Source organism: Lathyrus oleraceus, chromosome 6 (assembly GCF_024323335.1).
Source record: "Lathyrus oleraceus cultivar Zhongwan6 chromosome 6, CAAS_Psat_ZW6_1.0, whole genome shotgun sequence".
In the NCBI taxonomy this organism is placed as follows: domain Eukaryota; kingdom Viridiplantae; phylum Streptophyta; class Magnoliopsida; order Fabales; family Fabaceae; genus Lathyrus; species Lathyrus oleraceus.
In genome coordinates this window covers 439,561,340-439,568,475 of record NC_066584.1, presented here as the reverse complement: position 1 = coordinate 439,568,475, position 7,136 = coordinate 439,561,340, and positions in this window count along the sequence as shown.

Below are 7,136 nucleotides of genomic sequence, written 5' to 3'. Positions count from 1 at the left end.
CAAGCATGTGAATCTGTTAAAGCCAATTATGCAAGGGTGACTAATTTTAGGATGAATTGATTTAGAGTGGATCAAAGGTTTAAATTGAAACTAAGGTAGTGATCCTCGTGAAAATAGGGATTGGAAGTGGTTATGATTTTCTTAATTGTGTTTGTTGAAATGGATTTGGGATGCAAAGTTTGTTACTGAACTTTGATTGTGTTGTGCGCGTGAACTTTTGTGGTCCCTAAAAAATCAATGTATGGATGTATGTGTATGTTGATATGTATGCTTTGAATCACATTTTTCTACTGAGTTGTTCATTCTTCTTCCTTCTGACCTGATTTTGAATGTTTGATGGATGATGGTTTATTGGTTATAGATATGTGGTAAGCATCATGTATACTGAATTGGTTATGATAGGCTAACCGACTTTATTCTTTTGTTTTGAATATGGATGTTGACATGATGGTGGGAGTGAACTTAAGGATGAGGATGGTCGTGCATCAAGATGGCTGGAATGGGCTTGAAACTGATGATGATGATGATGATGATGATGAATATATGATAATGAGCACATGCGAAAGGCATGTAAAACACATGAAAACATGTTGGAAATTTTTTTTCTCTCTTTTTTCATTTTCTTAAATATATTTTAATTTACTTATTCATGGAATTAAATTTAAACAAAACTCTTTGTATTTTGTCATTTTTATATAAAATGAATAAAACTTACTATATCTATTATTTCTCATATCAACCTTGTACCGAAGTGCAAATAAAACATACCATATGTCATTTAAACATTAATGAAAGGTATATAATAGACAAATGATAATAAAAGATGCCATTTGAAAAAAGAGACAAAGTCAAAGGTCCACCCCATTGGCTTTGATTTATTTAGTAAAAAAATTAAACATTTTGAGATGACAACTAAAGGTCAACTCATTAATAAAAGTAAAGTTTAAAAGTAAATACCTGGATTTTTGACCTAGGTTCATATACTAATATTGAGTTAAAAGAAAAGAGAATGTTACTACAAATAAGATCCTAACAAAATTCCACAAAGTCAAATTGTTTACTTTGACTCTTAAAAAATGTTGATTCATGCTAGTGATGCAAATGATTTATTACCAGAGAATTAAATGTAAAATAGTTAACTCTTGGACTTAAGACATCTAATACCCAATCATAAAGATAATGATGCTCTTCAAAGATAATTCTATTTTCATCCAATTTATTTCTAAAAACCCATTTATTTCCTATAACTTGATGATCTCGCAGAGGTGGGACAAGGTCTCACACATCATTTGTTTTAAATTGATTCAACTCATCTTGTATGGACATAAGCCAATGCTCATCAAGTAAGGCCTCTTTCACGTTTTTAGGTTCCTTTTGAGACACTAATGCAAAGTGATAACATAAGTTACTTATCTTAGAGCATATGGTTACTCCTTTGGTGATGTCTCCAAGAATTTTGTCGATTGGATGGTCCTTGTAAGTCCTCCAAGACAAGGGAATATCATTCATTTTAGTTGGACTCTCTTCCTTCTCTTTTTCAGGATTTTCATCTTCCTCCTTCTCAGGTTTCACTACTTCAGGTCGATCAATTCCTTCTTTGGTGTCTTTGAGCATGTATTTTGAAGATACACCTCCATCATGAAAATAAATAGCTTTTCTGACATTTCTCGGATTATATTCATCAAAAGTGAGATGCACACACTCTTCAACAGTAAGTAATTTCTACATTACCTTTACCAAGTATAAAACCCTTATTATTTGTATCCGTAGCTCACACAGTCCTTCTTATTTGCTATAAAGTCAATGAATAGAGAAATTTCACCCATCATATGCCTTGAGCATCCAGTGTCGAGAAACCACGTCCTCTCCATGGAGAAAAAGACAATTAACCTACAAGATCAAACAAGAGTGCTAGGTACCCAATTTTTATTGCATCCTTGAGAGTAGAGAACTAAAAATTATAAGCCACTAGAGCAATTGACTTCTTGTCTACCTCTTTTTCCTTGTTTTTTTCGTTCTTAATATTCTTCTCATGCTTCTCCGAGCAAATGAGCTTTTTATCATGTTCTTCAAGCTTTCCAAACAAAATAGTAATATCTATTATCAAGAGGTTGTTGGCTTCCTTGATTGTGATGATCTTCAATTTCCATTCCCTATTAGTACATCTTAAAATTTTGTTAGTAGCAATTTCATTGGAAACTGGCTTACCAAGTGCATTCGAACGGTTTACAAGATGAGTGAACCTCTTTTTCATATTGGAAATGGTTTCACCATACTTCCTATAAAAGAGTTCAAACTATTTCTTCAAAGTATTGATTCTAGCTTGTTTGACTTTATTTGTTCCCTCATGGGCAACTTGCAACGAGTCCCATATAGCTTTAGCAGTTGTACAATGACAAACACGGTAATATTCATAAACTCCTAAAGAGGAGATTAGAATATTCCTTTCTTTCCAATCACATAACCACTTTTTCTCATCATCCGCGTTCCATTGTGCTTCCGGTTTAGGTACAACAACACCATTTGCATTGGTCATAGTAATTTCAAATGGACCATTTTGGACGATGTTCCATGCATTTCTATCAATAGAATTTATATGAACACGCATACAATCCTTCCAATAACCATATTTTTTCATTGAAAACATGCGCTCTATCATACACCCCTTAAGGTTTGGGAGCCATAATCTAATAAGCGATTTCGAAGCACAAGATAAATTGGTGCTCGTGATACCACTTGTTAGACAATGGAAACAATCTAGGGGGTGAATAGATCGCAAATAAAATTTTCTTCAATTTAAAAATTTGTTTTGAAAATTACTTACTATGGAAAGCGAAAGCGATTCTGGATCGACGCACGTCTATTCTGAATCATTATTAGAAGAATCAGATATACGTATAAATCGTAACAAAACATAAAAAAATGATGAGAAACAAATCAACATGTTTTCTAAAATAACGTTTGAACAATTAACACTTTGTAATCAATTTCTAATGAAATAGGAAACACAAATTGACTAAAATAATTTATCAAAAACTTGGTGTGGGATAACCACCAAGTTGATTTTCCTTTGTGTTGATAATATGGAAAACCAATTGCAATTGTTTAGATTACAATTATCTTACAAAATAGTTTGAAATACTTCAACACAAAAAAAATTATCAGTATATTAAATTTCACACTAAATGAATTATCGAATTGGAGAGAGAGAGAGAGAGAGAGAGAGAGAGAGAGAGAGAAAACAAGTATTTATTTAGGAAGTTCCCCAATTATCCTCACTATGGGTACGTCTCTCCCTAATTCCAAATAGAATTGAGATAATGAATTAACATTTGTAAGAATTGTATACAAGAAAAAAAATAGCAATCCAAACCCCTAAACCCTAAGTTTGATGTTGATTTTATCTTCTTTTCTTCCCTTGATTTTAAGAAAGATCAAGTGACCCAAAATTTTCAATTCGATCCTCCGGTTACCGCTACTCCTTTGACAAAAACTCATTTCTTCAAAGCTTTCACTGGCTGAATTCTCGTTGCGAAATTTTGTAAAAAAACCACCAAATCACCCTTGATTTTGAAGGGGAAGCCCTTACAGGTTTTATCAATGAAACCCCCAAATAATTCCCAATCTTATTTCTAGATGGCCCCCAACAAAAATAATTATATGTAATCGTTGTGTGTATGCATAGAAAAAGATTGAAGATGAAGACAAAATTCTTTTTATACTCTTGGTTTCAATTTACTTTCAAAATGATATATATATATATATATATATATATATATATATATATATATATATATATATGTGTGTGTGTGTGTGTGTGTGTGTGTGTGTGTGTGTGTGTGTGTGTGTGTGTGTGTGGTGTGTGTGTGTGTTTGTGTGTGTGTGTGTGTGTGTGTGTTTGAGAGAGAGAGAGAGAGAGAGAGAGTGAGTGAGTGAGTGAGTGTGAGTGTGTGTGTGTATGTGTGTAAGAAAAAAAAGAAATAGAAAAAATGATTTTTTAGCAAAATTACAAGTTTGAAAAAATTAAAGTAGTATGTGGTGACCCCAATAGATCAAGTTTCGACCCACACATGTTATGTGTCGACCTAAGAGCCTTGTGTATCAACACATAGAAGTCAACAAATTTAACTAAAAAAAACTTCAGTATGTGTCAACCTCAAGAGTGTAGTAGTCAACCTCAATATTTTATGTGTCGACCTAATGGACTTATGTATTAACAAATAGAAGGCATACAATTTGATTTTAAAATGCCTTAAGTATGTGTCGACCTCAAGAGTGCAGAAGTCGACCCATAACCTTATTTTTCATATAAAACATAATTTTGACTTGTAAGAATGATTTTAACCTGATTTTAAGTGTCCTAATATGAAATTGCACATCTAGACATAGATGATAAGGTCCAATATACACAAATATTAAGTGCCCTAGTTCGACATCATTCAAAACATTTCTAAAAGGAAAGTGCACTTATAGAAAGACATACACACGTCTCACTAGAAAGCGTCATATGTGTACCACATCTCACTTGAAAAAGCTACCTGCAAGTTATTGTACGAGCAATATCAACAGATATATCTAAGTGTTCACAATAGATTGTGTATTGGTGTTAGTATTTCAAATAGCCAAGATAACTTTGTTCTGGTCAGAATTGCGTAGTCCTCACATATCCTCAATGCATATATGAGATACATTTTAAGGCTTTTAATTGCTTTAAAGGGGCCTAAGATTTAAGGCTCGATGAGATTGAGTCGAAGTTTTAAGGATTTTAATTGCTTTAAACTAGACCCATGATCTAAGGATCGAAGAGATGGGACTCAAAGTTTCATCGCTTTTAATTACTTTAAACTGAGGAAATTTCTCTTTCTCCTCTTGTGGGTGTTCCCCCACCATCATGAATAGTCATAAATTCCCATAGCACCGAAGATGCATCTCCGAATGCACTTTTTTAGACACTTCTCAGAACAAAACAATGAGGTACCCTATTTTTGTCAAATTAAATATAAAGATGCATCTCCACATGTGTAAAAGATGAGTCAGAAGATGCATCTCCATAAACACCATTTACTCAAAAATTAATGGATGGTCCAGAGATGCATCTCCAGACACTTTTGTTTCATATCCTCGCGTTAGAACTTCCCTCATCATGCTTCTTCATTTTCTAAAAACTTCTCAAAACAAAAAAATTGATTTATACAACATTAAATCTTCTCATCCATTTATTCAAGCTTCCACCGTTGGAGCTCCGAATTTGACTCAGGCTAAAATTTGGTTGATTTTATGGAATTTATGGATTTGTCCTAACATTCTATTTTTCTCTGTATCGGTTTGTAATGCAGATTCAATGGCAGAAAACAACCATGGCATAGTTAGGCTCATACATGTGTCCCAAATCACGTCGGTACGGCACGAGAGGGCTACAACTAGGATCGTGAGTCCATAAATTGATGATAACTCGAATGATGTTTTTCAACCATCTAGTTTGTAGTGTCGAGGTTCCCAACCATCTGGTTTTACTTTTTGTATTCACCTCTCTTAGGCATCCACTTCATGGGGTCACGAGTCCGTAGATGATACAGCAGACTCTGAAGCTTAACAGGAAGCCTCTTCCCATGCCCCATTATAGAGTTATCCATGAGACCCATTGACACCTCCTTACTTCATCTCAATGAAGACCTTGCTGCTAGGTATGTCTGGGAAGGAGATGTTTATTTTTTTTCTTTTGTATTACATATGGTTTCAACTAATTAAATAGATATTGATGGTGATATTTTTTTACAGGAGCGTACATGTTTGAAATCGGTAAACCGCGACCTAAAGATATTGAAGTTGGGGAAGCCCACAACTTCTGGGTTTTAGGATGTTCTCCGTTACTCCTATCTTGTCGGTTTATGTTTTACTGCGTACATGACCATGTCCTGTAACATGCAAGCGACTTTTGCAGAGAGGTTGCATTCAGAGACTTTGTATTTCCACCTTCCTATAGGCGAGATAACCATCACATTGCATGAAGTCTCATGCCTTCTACATCTTCCCATAAGGGGAAACTACTAGGACACAAAAGGGTCGGTCGAGAGGAAGCTGTCGAAATGATGGTCATCCATTTGAGGGCTGCCTAACTAAGGCCTCAGAGGAAGCAACTGCCACAAGAGGTGCTCATGCAAGATTTAGTTTTTTAGAAATAACTTTATAAAGAACACCTGTAATGGGTTATGGATGTCGAAGGTGATGATATGCAGGTTGAGCACCATCAAACTTGTGTATTGAGGTGTTACCTATTTTTCTTGGCTGGCACATCCATGTTTGTGGAAAAAAGTGAAACTTATGTCAATGTGGTCTACCTTCAGTACTTCATTGACTTGGGTATGATTCACGAGTATAATTGGAGGGGGGCGCATGTTTGGTATGCCTGTACTCAAAGTTAGGTGATGGTTGTCTTTGGAAGACAAACAGATGACAAAAAGTTGCATGGTGCTTACAATAATTTATTGGTACTAATATTTTCATAATTCATTTGTTACACTTGGTGCTAATATTGTATATGAACCATTTTCAAGGATGGATCATCTCTCACTCCCCTCGTATCATCGGGTGGAAAGTTGTGCCTACATACACTGAGGATTGGCCGCGTGCTGCCACATTTCTTATGTACAAGGGGAATAATATGGTCGAGCCACTGAGAGTGCATCTTGACCGTTTGACGTCATTTTATTATACTATGGATGGCTAGCATGTGTGTAATCTCTTATGCATCCTTATCTGCCTAAGTGAGTGATGAGACAATTTGGCTATCTGTAGATTATTCTGAGACCCCTCCTATGACTTTGCTCCTCCCACCGTCCACCGCTGAGATCTTAATGCGATACTTGACGATTTCGAGAGTCACCTGGTACCAGAGGAGTATCAAAGGGCGCCATATCATGTACAATGGGCTTATGTTGACGGATACATGACATGGTTCTATAGCGTGACACATTCTATCATGACACCAGACGCTTCTAGAAGACCACATAGACCAGCTAACCATGAGGTACTTGAGGCTAGGGATGACCACACTGAGGGCATGTCAGCGGTCTGTGGAGATGGGTAGAGCAGTCATATATGCAAGACTTTTTATGGAAGGTAGTCCTCAATTGGCC